The sequence below is a fragment of the Ovis aries genome, chromosome 10, assembly GCF_016772045.2.
Source record: "Ovis aries strain OAR_USU_Benz2616 breed Rambouillet chromosome 10, ARS-UI_Ramb_v3.0, whole genome shotgun sequence".
Taxonomy (NCBI): domain Eukaryota; kingdom Metazoa; phylum Chordata; class Mammalia; order Artiodactyla; family Bovidae; genus Ovis; species Ovis aries.
The window spans coordinates 76,544,673-76,558,463 of NC_056063.1; the positions used below are offsets into that span (position 1 = coordinate 76,544,673).

The 13,791-nt window shown below is 46.2% G+C and overlaps 1 protein-coding gene across 9 annotated transcripts in view; it reads right to left on the reverse strand.

The window, feature by feature from the left end:
* The window catches only part of GGACT (gamma-glutamylamine cyclotransferase), a 52,879-nt gene that overhangs the window by 25,547 nt on the left and 13,541 nt on the right, over positions 1–13,791 (reverse strand). For 2 of the 9 annotated variants that reach the window (XM_027973758.2, XM_042255036.1), the window contains exon 1: positions 8,086–8,161. The exons of 5 other annotated variants lie outside the window; for them this stretch is intronic. The gene's annotated coding sequence lies outside the window, so the exon portion shown is untranslated. Of the gene's footprint in view, positions 1–7,991; positions 8,162–8,291; positions 8,422–13,791 lie in introns of those variants that run through there. 2 more of the 9 variants (XM_027973759.3, XM_060394661.1) reach the window with 2 other exon arrangements.

The window sequence follows — 13,791 nt, forward strand, 5'->3', positions numbered from 1 at the left end:
AGTTTTGGAAAGTTGTACTTTTCTAAGAATTTGTCCATTTCTTCCACGTTGTCCATTGTATTGGCATATAATTGCTGATAGTGGTCTCTTATGATCCTTTGTATTTCTGTGTTATCTGTTGTGATCTCTCCATTTTTATTTCTAATTTTATTGATTTGATTTTTCTCCCTTTGTTTCTTGATGAGTCTGGCTATGGTTTGTCAATTTTATTTATTCTTTCAAAGAACCAGCTTTTGGCTTTGTTGATTTTTGCTATGGTCTCTTTTGTTTCTTTTGCATTTATTTCTGCCCTAATTTTTAAGATTTCTTTCCTTCTACTAACCCTGGGGTTCTTCATTTCTTCCTTTTCTAGTTGCTTTAGGTGTAGAGTTAGGTTATTTATTTGACTTTATTCTTGTTTCTTGAGGTATGCCTGTATTGCTATGAACTTTCCTCTTAGCACTGCTTTTACAGTGTCCCACAGGTTTTGGGTTGTTGCGTTTTCATTTTCATTCATTTCTATGCATATTTTGAAAGAAATCAAAGAGGACACTAATAGATGGAGAAATATACCACGTTCATGGATCAGAAGAATCAATATAGTGGAAATGAGTATACTACCCAAAGCAATCTATAGATTCAATGCAATCCCTATCAAGCTACCAACGCTATTTTTCACAGAGCTAGAACAAATAATTTCACAATTTGTATGGAAATACAAAAAACCTAGAATAGCCAAAGCAATTTTGAGAAAGAAGAATGGAACTGGAGGAATCAACCTGCCTGACTTCAGGCTCTACTACAAAGCCACAGTCATCAAGACAGTATGGTACTGGCACAAAGACAGAAATATAGATCAATGAATGGAACAAAATAGAAAGCCCAGAGATAAATCCACGCACCTATGGACACCTTATCTTTGACAAAGGAGGCAAGAATATACAATGGATTAAAGATAATCTCTTTAACAAGTGGTGCTAGGAAAACTGGTCAACCACTTGTAAAAGAATGAAACTAGAACACTTTCTAACACCATACACAAAAATAAACTCAAAATGGATTAAAGATCTAAACATAAGACCAGAAACTATAAAACTCCTAGAGGAGAACATAGGCAAAACACTCTCCAACATAAATCACAGCAGGATCCTCTATGACCCACCTCCCAGAATACTGGAAATAAAAGCAAGAATAAACAAATGGGGCCTAATTAAACTTAAAAGCTTCTGCACAACAAAGGAAACTATAAGCAAGGTGAAAAGACAGCCTTCAGAATGGGAGAAAATAATAGCAAATGAAGCAACTGACAAACAACTAATCTCAAAAATATACAAGCAACTTATGCAGCTCAATTCCAGAAAAATAAACGACCCAATCAAAAAATGGGCCAAAGAACTAAACAGACATTTCTCCAAAGAAGACATACGGATGGCTAACAAACACATGAAAAGATGCTCAACATCACTCATTATCAGAGAAATGCAAATCAAAACCACAATGAGGTACCCTTTCATGCCAGTCAGAATGGCTGTAATCCAAAAGTCTACAAGCAATTAATGCTGGAGAGGGTGTGGAGAAAAGGGAACCGTCTTACACTGTTGGTGGGAATGCAAACTAGTACAGCCACTATGGAGAACAGTGTGGAGATTCCTTAAAAAATTGGAAATAGAACTGCCTTATGACCCAGAAATCCCACTGCTGGGCATACACACTGAGGAAACCAGAAATGAAAGAGACACGTGTACCCCAATGTTCACTGCAGCACTGTTTATAATAGCCAGGACATGGAAGCAACCTAGATGACCATCAGCAGATGAATGGATAAGAAAGCTGTGGTACATATACACAATGGAGTACTACTCAGCCATTAAAAAGAATACATTTGAATTAGTTCTAATCAGGTGGATGAAACTGGAGCCGATTATACAGAGTGAAGTAAGCCAGAAAGAAAAACACCAATACAGTATGCTAATGCATATATATATGGAATTTAGAAAGATGGTAATAATAACCTTGTATGCAAGACAGCAAAAGAGACACAGATGTATAGAACAGTCTCTTGGACTCTGTGGGAGAGGGAGAGGGTGGGATGATTTGGGAGAATGGCATCGAAACATGTATAATATCACATATGAAACGAATCGCCAGTCCAGGTTCAATGCAGAGTGGAGGATGCTTGGGGCTGGTGCGCTGGGATGACCCAGAGGGGTGGTATGGGGAGGGAGGAGGGAGAGGGGTTCAGGATGGGGAACACGTGTATACCTGTGGCAGATTCATGTTGATATATGGCAAAAACAATACAATATTGTAAAGTAATTAACCTTCAATTAAAATAAATAAATATTAAAACAACAAATAAACAAAAAAAATGCTTAAGGAACACACTCTAATCAGTATCATGAAAACATATGAAAATATACAGCACACTGGTAAAAGTAAACACACAGCCGAATTCAGAATACTCTAATACTGTAATATGGTGTGTTAACCACTTAATTGTGGTACAAAGGTTAAAGGACAGAATACTAATAGACATATCTATAAGATGTTATATATGGGTCCCCTGGCAACCACAAGCAAAAACCTACAGCAGATTCGAAAATATAAAGAGAATGGAATTGGAGCACACCACCAGAGAAAGGCAACAAGACAGGAACAAGGGAACTACAAAACAGTCAGAGAGCAGTAAGATGGCATTAATAAGTGTCTGCTGCTGCTGCTGCTGCTAAGTCGCGTCAGTCGTGTCCGACTGTGCGAGCCCATAGACGGCAGTCCACCAGGCTCCCCCGTCCCTGGGATTCTCCAGGCAAGAACACTGGAGTGGGTTGCCATTGCCTTCTCCAATGCATGAAAGTGAAAAGGGAAAGTGAAGTCACTCAGTCGTGTCCGACTCTTAGCGACCCCATGGACTGCAGCCTACCAGGCTCTTCTATCCATGGGGTTACCCAGGCAAGGGTACTGGAGTGTTACCTACTGACAATTACCTTAACATGTAAACTGAATTTTCCAACCAAAAGACATGGAGTGCCTGGATGGGATTTAACAAAAGCAAGACTCAACTATATGTTGCCTACAGGAGATTCATTTTAGCTTTAAGGACACACATAATCTCCAAGTGAAGGGATGGGAAAAGATACTCCAAGCAAGAGGAAACCAAGAGACCAGGAGTAGTGATATTTAAAAACGGACAAAACAGAAGCCAACAGTGATAAGAGACAAAGAGGGAGATCAATTCATCAAGAAGATATACCAACCATAAATATATATATATGCCTCCAACCTTCGGAGCACTGTAAAAGTTAAGCAAATAGGAACAGACCTGAAGTGTGAATTAAGACAACGGCACAATTAACAGCAGGGAACGTCAAGACCCCACTTCCATCAGTGGGTAGATCCTGAAGACAAAAAATCAACAAGGAAACATTGGACTTGAACCACAAGGTGAGGCTAACAAACATATACAGAATATTCCATCCAAAGGTGGCAGAATAAACATTCTTCTCAAACACACATGGAACTTTCTTTAGGATCCATCTTATTTTATGTCACAAAACAAATCTTCGCAAATTTAAGAATACTGAAATCATAGCAAGTATCTCTTCTGACCACAATCGTTTGAAACTAGAGAGCAACAAGACAAAACCTGAAAAATTTATAAATATTTGGAGATTAAATAATACACTCCTGAACAATTAGTCAAAGAAAGAGTCAAAAGAAAGAATTTAAAATTTTAATCCTGCCATTTGCAACAGTATGAATGGTATGAGGTACTACGATGGTAGTTATACTACAGTATATTAAGTGTAATTGAACACATTGTATCTTAAATATAAACAATGTTATATGTCAATTATATCAGAGAACCTGGGGGAAAAAATCACTGGAACAGTCTTTTGGGGGTGATGAAAATGCTGTAAAATTAGACAGTGGTGGTGGTTGCATAATCTTGTGAATATACTAAAAACCAATGAACTATACATTTTAATATGGTGAATTTTATGGTATATGATTTATACCTCAATAAAAATAACGGGTAAAAACAATCAGTGGAACAGAACAGAGTCCAGAAGCAGAGCACATTTGTATGGCTAGATGTTTCTGATATAAGTGGCAAGGCAATTCAAGAATGGACTGTCTTTGCAACAAATGATGCTGAACAATGCACTATCCATATGCAAAAAGAATGAACTAACTACAACTCTTATCTCACACCATTCAGTTCAGTTCAGTCCCTCAGTCGTGTCCGGCTCTTTGCGACCCCATGAATCGCAGCACGCCAGGCCTCCCTGTCCATCACCATCTCCCAGAGTCCACTCAGATTCACGTCCATCGAGTCCATGATACCATCCAGCCATCTCATCCTCAGTCGTCCCCTTCTCCTCCTGCCCCCAGTCCCTCCCAGCATCAGAGTCTTTTCCAATGAGTCAACTCTTCTCATGAGGTGGCCAAAGTACTGGAGCTTCAGCTTTATCATCATTCCTTCCAAAGAAATCCCAGGGTTGATCTCCTTCAGAATGGACTGGTATATTCCTTCAGAATATACTTAAACTCAAAATGTATCCAACTGCAAGAGCTAAAATTCTAGAAGAAAATCTTTTATTAGGAAACAAGAAGAACCAATAACTTAGATAAGCTGGACTTCATCAAAATCAGAAGAGTCTGCCCTCAAAATGCATCCAGGATTACATGAAAAGGCAAACAGAGTGGGAGAAATTGTCTGGAAAACAAAAATTATATATCAGATGAATGACTTGTGTCCAGAATATAGAAACAACTCTTAGAACTCAAGAAGAAAGCAAAAGAAGCCAATTAAAAATGGGCAAAAGATTCAAACAGATACTATACCAATGATACATGAATCTCAAGTAAGCACCCAAAAAGATGCTCAACATCGTTAGTCACTAGGGAAATGAAAATAAAAACCACAATGAGATACTATCATACACCCACCAGAATGAGCAAAATTGAAATTACTGCTAATAGCAAGTCGAGGTGGCAAAGATGTAGGGTAACTGGAACTCTTGTCCCTTGCTTCTTCTGGGAATGCAAAATGGTGCAGTAACTTTGGGAAGAATCTTCAAAGTTAAACATATAGTCACCATATAACTGAGCAGTCTCACTCTTGGGAATACTCCCACCATAAACGGTTTCATACATCTACATAAAGACCTGCACATAAGTGTTTGTGGCAGCTCTATTCATAATAGCTAGAAACAGCCTGAATGCCCATCAACTTGAGTATCCATAAAGAAACCGAGGGATATAGATAGAATAATACAACTAAATCCCAAACGCATGTGCTGAGTGAAAGCGGCCAGACCCAAAAGGCGACATGCCGTAAGAGTCCACAGACGCTCGGGAAACGGCGCACCAAAGTGCCAGGAAGCGGAGTGGGGACTGCTGAGGGCAGGGCTTGGGGAGAAGCCTGACAGAGGAGCACGGGGGCACCCCCTGGGTTGAAGGAAATGGTCCCGTGTCTGACTGTGGTGGCAATTCTGGGGGTGCGTACATTTGGCACAACTCACTGAACATTTTTTAAAAATTCACTGAACTTTAATTATTAAATGGGTATATTTTTTCACACCCAAATCAGTAAAGCCTATTTATTTTTTGAAAGGCCTATCAAACATCAGCATTTGAGCAAAGCCCTTTTATCCACCGTGATTCTACTTGCTTCTTGTAAAACGTTTGTACCCTGTGAATTTTGGGCCTTGTCTTCTTTGCCCAAGTGACTTGCCCATTCCTCTCCACTCTAATTTGAACGAAGATGGCTGAGAAACCTTTCTCTGTTAGCTTCTGCCCAGGGGGCACACAAGCGCATTTCCAGAGGCAGTTCAGACTGCCCCGGGTCAAGTCCCAGCCTCGACAGGACGGCTGTGTGGCATCACACTTCCTGGCCGCATGAAACCCCCTGGTCAGCCAGGTCCCCCAGAAGATGGAGTCCCCAGGGCAGCAAGCACCTGCGAAGCCCACTGTTCCCCGCATGACCCTCCCAGGTAAGGACCCACAGCCACTTCACGTGCCAGTGTCCTCTGACCCCGCCAGATCCCTTTGGCTTGCCTGCCCATTTGGTTTGGTTTGTTACAGGCATTTCATTTCTTCACATAATGGATCTCTGTTTTGCTAGACTCTTGTCCAAATTTTGTATTTATGTGTAAGTGTGTTCCTGGGACACAGCGTCCTCAGAGTACAACTGAGTTATTTTCTAAAGAAGCAGGACATGAGATTGAGCAAGACTGATGTGTATGTGGAGAAATCTCTGCTGTCCAGAACATCGCCCACAGCCCAGGCTGCACCCTCCCCCGTCTCCTCCAGGGCTGGGGGTCGGGGGGTAGGGGGCATTTCATCGCAAGCACAGGCCCTCAGACTCCATCAGCCATGACCTGTCTCAAGTACCCAGTCCCAGGAAGCAGGCCCCTCTTTCCTCCCTGACTTCGGACTCTGCTCAGCGGTGAGCTCTTGGCTACACTCACCTCTGTCTCATTATACATTAATATTCCCGGGACACTTTCACCTCTCGGGTTTGGTATTTCTAGTTAAAGTTCTGATATTAACCCACCATTACTTATCTAAACCTCCTTGAACTCACCATTAATTATTAATATCTAAGCTTCCTTGGACTCTGTTTTATTACTTTTTGTTTTCTCATATAAGCAAAATTTCCATAATATAGTCACACACTGCCCCTGTGAGCTGCCATCCCTGATGGTTATTAAGAGGTGAGACCTACCTCTTGCCTTGTTACTCCCATTTCTGACCCAGTTTAGAGCTTGTCTTGCCACTGAGGGCTCTTCTGAGACACGAGGCCTCTCTTCCCTGGTGATACAAACACCTGAACTATGTGATTTTGAAACGATCTCCAAGTGGTCCTCCTTTACTCTCTTCAAAAAGAAAACAGATCTGTGCATCAACAGCCTGTTACTTAGAAGAACTCGGCCGCTCTGTTGCCGAGGTTGCTCGCCACACCTCCACCCGGGCCCCGGGTGGTGGGAGGGCTGCCGGCGGGGCGCCTGGCTTCGGGATCAGACCTGCCTGGGCACTGGCGCTGGCAAGCAACAGGACCGCTGAGCCTCAGTGTCCTCCTCCATCCAATGCTCAGTCGTGCCTCCCAGAGGCGGGTGGGCACCCCTGAGATGGCACAGGTGAAGTGCCCGCACGGACCCTTCCAAGGGCAGGGACCCAACAAGCAGGAGTCTGTCTTAGTCTGCTCTGAGAAAATTACCGTGAACAGGCTGACTGATAAACCATATTTATTCCTCACAGTTCAGGAGGATAAGAAGTCTGAGCTCAAGGCACCAGGAGACTCAGTGCTGAGTGAAGGCCCACCTTCCGGTTCACAGAGGGCATAGCACTGTGTCCTCGCCTAGCAGAAAGGGCAGGGAGCTCTCTGGGGTCCCCTCATAAGGGCACTAATCCCATCCATGAAGGCTCCAACCTCATGACCTAATCGCCTCCCAAAGGCCCAGCACCCAAATATGATCACGCTGGAGGTCAGGATTTCAACAGGTGAGTCTTGGCGGGAGGACACAAACGTCGAGACCATAGACAGTAGAGTTACTCTGAATGACACAAACAACAAAGAATGTTGTTAATTCTGCTCAAAAGATCACCCTCCAGAACCTCCCTGCCCTGAGAAGACAGCGGAAATGAGGCTCGCGGCCTGGGGTGTCTTCTAGGCCATACTTGGCTGCAGGGTTCTAAAGGACTGTGTCCAGGGCCGCCCCTGGGGGACCGCACTCAGCCTCGCTGGGAGCAAACCCCCATCCTGCCTAAGTCACAGGCTCACCCACGAGGTCAAATGACGAGAAGTACACAGAAACACTGTTTAATTTTTCCATGACGTCAGAAGCCCCTGCCCACCGACTCTAGACATTCTATACAACAAAGTTCAGGGGGGGCAACACATCAATTTCCATCCTCATATACATATTTTAGCTCTGCATAAACACCGCCCTCTCCAAAGGGAGGGTTGTGTAACCGACAACCACAACCAGCACTTAGACGGCACTTACTAGGAACCAAGTACACCTCCAAGAGCTTCATCTATCTTAACCAATTTAATCCTCACAGCAACCTTTGAAGGAGGCACCTTCATTTCCATCTTACCTATAAGAAAACAGACAAGGGTGTAGGTAGAAAGTGCTGGACTTGCCCAAAGCCAAACGGCCAGTAGGTGCGGACTGGCTGCCTCCAGAGATCAGCGCATTTATCCCCTGCCCCAGCCCATGCCACTCTGAAAACACAGGGCAAAGTCAAAGGGTTCCTCATCCTGAATCGTAAGCAGTTTATCCAATCGTACTTGGATAGATTACCTTTATATCCATTACAGGCTGAATGAACTGTGTCCCTCCAAACTCACATGCTGAAGTCAGGCTGTGACTGCACCAGCGACGGGGTCTTTCAAGAGGTGGATATGTTAGCATGGGTCACTGGGGACATTTACTGCAACAGGACTGAGGCCTTAAAAGACCTGGCCGCCCACGTGCACTGGCCCGGAGGAGAGACCACGTGAGCACACGGGGAGAAACGGGCCTGGAGGCGAGAGGCCACATGAACACACAGGGAGAAACAGCATATGCTCATGCTCCCACATGAGCATATGGGGAGAAATTTTTTTCCTTCCGGTTGCTTCATTTTTACTGTTTCACCTGTTTAGCAAACACATCAAGGTGTACGCAGATTTATTTCACACTGATACATGTATCTGGAAATTTCTGTCGAATAAACAGGATATTCTTTTCAAACAGCCACCTCCTGGCTTCAAGGCCAGCCCAGAGCCAAGGAGAGCAAACCATGGCGCAGCCAACCAGCCCTCGAGCCCGGGGAGGAGCCGCACCTGGATGTCGGGCCTGCGGCCTCCAGAACCGAGAAGGATGAGCTCCAGGGTCTGAGGCCCCGTTCAGGTGTCTCCGCCCCTGAGCAGCCTCAGGCACCCACCCCTCCATCCTCCGTGCAGAGACCCCTGTCCCTCAGCCTCCAGCCAATGCCCTGGCTGGGGGGCTGCCCTGACCGCTCCCCAGGGGCCACCCTGGTCCCTCGCCCTGGCCCGGCTCAAGCTGGAGCCCCCGCTCGCCTCTCCACGCCATCTCTTCTCCCAACTCTCCCTCACTGGCATCAGCCTCCCCAGGCTGCCCACGTGGTCCCCTCCTCCTGCAGCCTCTGCCCGTACCAGCCTCGAGCAGTTACATCCCCAGCCGGCCTTTCCCTGCAGGATCCTCTCACCCACCACCCTAATCCCCGAGCCACACTGAGCTCCTGAGGCCGAGTGTGACGCCCCTCAGGGGCTCAGGACTCCGGTGTCCTAGCCAGCTGTTGGCAGCCCGGCCACGCCCCCCCCTCTCATGACTGTGGCCTGAGCCCCACCAACTTAGCCCCTGCCCCCCAGCCCTACCTAGAGCCCCTCAGTGACAATCTCTGACAATTACCCGGGACCCCACACTGACACCTTCCCCCCAAATCTGACCCACCCTGCACTCCCCAGCTTAGTCCTGCTCCATCCCAAAGCCTCCTCAGTCCTTTGCATCTGAGCGTTCTGCCCCACCTTCCAGTTATTCCCTCCTGCCAACCCTCTGAAGGGCAGGGACCCACTGGACTTGTTCCCCACAGAACAAAACCTGTGTGGAGGGCGGGAATGGGCTCATTCGTCTGGTCCTGGGAATGCTCCTTTAGCCAACTGTCTCTATTTTGACCACAAAGAAATGAACAACAACAAAGCAGCTTCCCAGTAAACATTTGGTTGAAATATTAGCATAACATCCTCCAGGTCCATCCATGCTGCTGTGAACGGGAGGCCTGCCTTCTGTATGGCTGAGTAAATTTATATACGTGTGTGTGCATAAGCCCGTGTATATAATGAAATACTGTACACACACATATACAGATACACACATTCTCTTCACCCATTCATCTGCTGGTAGGCACTGAGATTGCTTCCACACCTTGTCTTTTGTGAATAAGGTCTTTCCGTCTATATTGATGCTGTTGAACAATCCCTAACGTATGGATTAAAGAGGATTCATCATGTTCTGTATACTGTAAAAACCGGGAAGGAAAGCTGATTTTCCCAAGACTTTCTAGCAAAGATGTTCTCTTAGCCTTCATCTATATGGGAAGTTTTAATTAACTAGAAAAGCAAATTTTCCAAACATCAACATATGTACAAACATACGTCTTTTCTTAGAAAAATGCCGTAAGTCCACATCATACAAAAAGGAAAACAATACATAAAAACAAAGATAACACCGAATCAAACATATCTCAGGCTGACGACAAGGCGGCCCTTTTCAAATCTAGTGCTCATTAGTCCTCTGGACTTCCCCAGCATTTTGTGTAGCTATGAGACCGTTCCCTAAACAGTACTGCTGAGGATACGTTTTCCTTTTAGTCTCTATTTTTGGCTGTGGGTCTTCGTCGCTGCATTGGCTTCTCCCTGGGTGTGGAGCACGGGCTCTCGGGCATGCGGGCTTTGCAACTGTGGGCGTGGGCTCAGGAGTTGCAGCTCCCGGGCTCTAGCGCACAGGCTCAGCAGTCGCGGCACTTGGGCCTAGCTGCTCTGCGCCATGTGGGATCTTCCTGGACCAGGGATCGAACCCCTGTTCCCTGCTTTGGCAGGCAGATTCTTTACCACTGAGCTACCGGGGAAGCTCTGAATATACATTTTCCTAAGTAAACAGTTTATGTTTACTCTCTTATGAGTCCAGGTCAGCCTATGTGTAAATATCAGGCAACAAAACCAGCCTCTTTAACGCTGTGGGAGAGATCACAGTTTCCACTCTCGACAGCTGGTGTCACCAGCATAACACACTGCAGGACTGCGCCTGCTCTGTGCTGGGTGTGCCCACGGCAGCTGCAGCCAGGCCCTCACGGGCAGGGAAGCCCGGACGCCCAGCTCACAGCTTCAGCCAGCACCCAGGGAGCTGCATTCCCAGGAATCACACAGGTTTAAAGGACGGTTTTTCACATTTGCTTTTTAAGTCTGAATGTACTCATGCAAGGAAAAGACTGGAGGGAAATAAACCTGAAATACTCTTTCTCTGGCTGTAACAGTTCATGCGTGATGGCCTGTCACCAGCCCCCTCAATCTTCTGGCCCTGTATGTCCCCCGTCTCCTCCCCAAATTCAGTTAATCTTTAGACTGGCTTGCTGCTAACGTGACCAGAAACTAAATATCCAAGATCTGTGAATATATCATTCTTTCATGTAATTTCTGTTCCGGTCAGACGTCAAAGGGGGTAGATTTCAGGAAGGAGAAACACAGTCCTTCCGACATCATGAGTAAAGGACGCAGCGCGGACCCGTGAGAGGACACGTGAGAATTGTGGAGCCTGGCTCAGCTGCCTGGCCACCGAATAATGCGTCTCAGTACGGAAAGTCCAGGCACAGCGGCACTTGTAAGATGAGGCTGAAAAGTTACAGCCCCGGTACTTCGCGACTTGAAAACCTGTGTTAAAACGAGCTAACTGCCTAGTACCTCTCATGTGTTTCCTGGCACAAAGGGGTCCTGCAAAGCCCTCTCTGCAGAAGCTGGTTTCTCATGACTGAAGTCCAGGAACAGATCTGCTGACCGGTCAGTAGTTTTGCACACGGTCAGCATCTCAAGAGAAGACTCTGAAGACGATGCTGCTTGGCGGCTGCACGCGTGTCACTTGGGCAGCCCTCAGACCACCTGGTCCTTCCCACCTCCTCCTCCTTCCCACCTCCTCCTCCTTCCCACCTCCTCCTCCTTCCCCTGACTGCTTGCTAACAACGCCTCCCTCTTCCTCGCCCACTTGGTCACATCTTGGATGAGCAGCCCCCAAGTGGTCTCACTGCTTCCAGGCTGCCCTCCTGAGTCCCAGCCTGGGGCTCTGGCGGGCAGCCTCTCAGATGACCCCCATGATCCTGCCCCTCGGGTGAAGGTTGGGTCCAGGGATTCGCTTCAAACAGAACACAGAGGAACTGATGGGCTGTCACCTCCGAGGCTGGGTTATAACAAGACCCTGGCTCCATCTGAGCCCCTTGCTCTCCAGAAAGCCAGTGACAAGCCTAAGTCAGGAAACACCCACGTGGAGATGAAGTGAGGTCTCCCCAGAGACACAGAGAGGACCCAAGGCCTGCGGGCTGTCACGTGGGTGAGCTTAGATCCCCCCAAGTCAGCCTGGAGCAACCACAGTCCTGCCAGCCCGAGCTACAGCCACCCAGCTGAGTGGCCCCCGAGTCTCACCCTCATCCCCTAAACTGTGGGCGGGTATGTGTTGCTTGCAGCCACTAAGGCTGGGGTAACACACTCAGAGGGTCAAGTCTCTTCATGCTGGTCACAGCGGTCAGCCACTGTCCAGCCCCATCTCTATCCGCCTCACACTGCCCTGGGGGTTCAAACTGGCCCCAGCTCTAGGTTTCTAAATCCCGAGGAGAGTCACGCGAGGCGCACAGGAACCCTCAGAGAAGACGGCAGAGCACACCCCCAGGCCCACAGGAGAGGTGTTACTCTGGTCAGCAGGGCGCAGACCGAAGGACACGTGCTTTTGCACTGGACGTGTTTCACTTCCTCGTCAGATGAAACCCTGATGCCTTTAGCCGTGTGACCTTGCTCAAGGTGTTTCATCCCTCTGAACCACAGTTACATCACGTAAAAAATGAGGCTAATAATGCCCACCTCCAAGACTGATGTATGGGAATTATATGAGACAATGTATTCAGTACATCAAAATTCTGGCACACAGTGATATTAGTAAGTATCAGTCCCCTTCTGAGAGAGGACAAATCAAAGAATTATTATAAGGACTAAGCAACAGAATGTATCACAGATATGTAAGTACTTGGCACAGAGCTTGTGTCCAATAGATGTTAGTTCCTTTTCAACTCATCCATAAAAAAAGTCATATCCTAGTCATCTAGTGTGGCTGAATGGTGTCCTTTCTGATGAAGTTTAACCTTTTATACACAGGAAAAAAACTGAATAAATAAGGCCTCTCTGCATCAGTAATATATGCATTATATAATTATGAAATAACATTACAGTAGCTAAGAGGTGGAAGCCCCCCAAGTGTCCATCAATGGACGAACAAACAAAATGTGGTCTCTATACATGACCATCAGCCCTGAAGAGGAAAGAGCTCCAGGCACACACCACACCATGGTTGAACCTGAGGACAATGTGCTAAGTGAAATAAGTCAATCACAAGAAGACAGAGACTGCTACGACTCCACTCGCAGGAGGGACCCAGAGTCATCAAATTCAGAGACAGAAAGCAGAATGATGGTTGCCAAGGGCTGCAGAGAGAAAGGAATGGGGACTTGTTGACTGGGTAAGAGTTTCAGTTCTGCGGGATGAAAGAGTTCTGGAGATCTGTGTGCAACATTATAAATACATTGAACTGTACACTTATCACTGGTTAGGATGGTAAATCTTATATTTTTTAAAAACCACTGTTAAATATAAGAAAATTAACTTTTAAATGATGCAACTTGTATCAATTATGCTTTCATAATACACAGTCACCATGTTGATTTAATATGGACTATGCTACAAACAGATGGTGACTGTAGCCATGAAATTAAAAGACGCTTACTCCTTGGAAGGAAAGCTATGACCAACCTAGATAGCATATTCAAAAGCAGAGACATATTACTTTGCCGACTAAGGTCCATCTAGTCAAGGCTATGGTTTTTCCAGTAGTCATGTATGGATGTGAGAGTTGGACTGTTAAGAAGGCTGAGCACCGAAGAATTGATGCTTTTGAACTGTGGTGTTGGAGAAGACTCTTGAGAGTCCCTTGGACTGTAAGGAGATCCAACCAGTCCATTCTGAAGGAGATCAGCCCTGGGATTTCT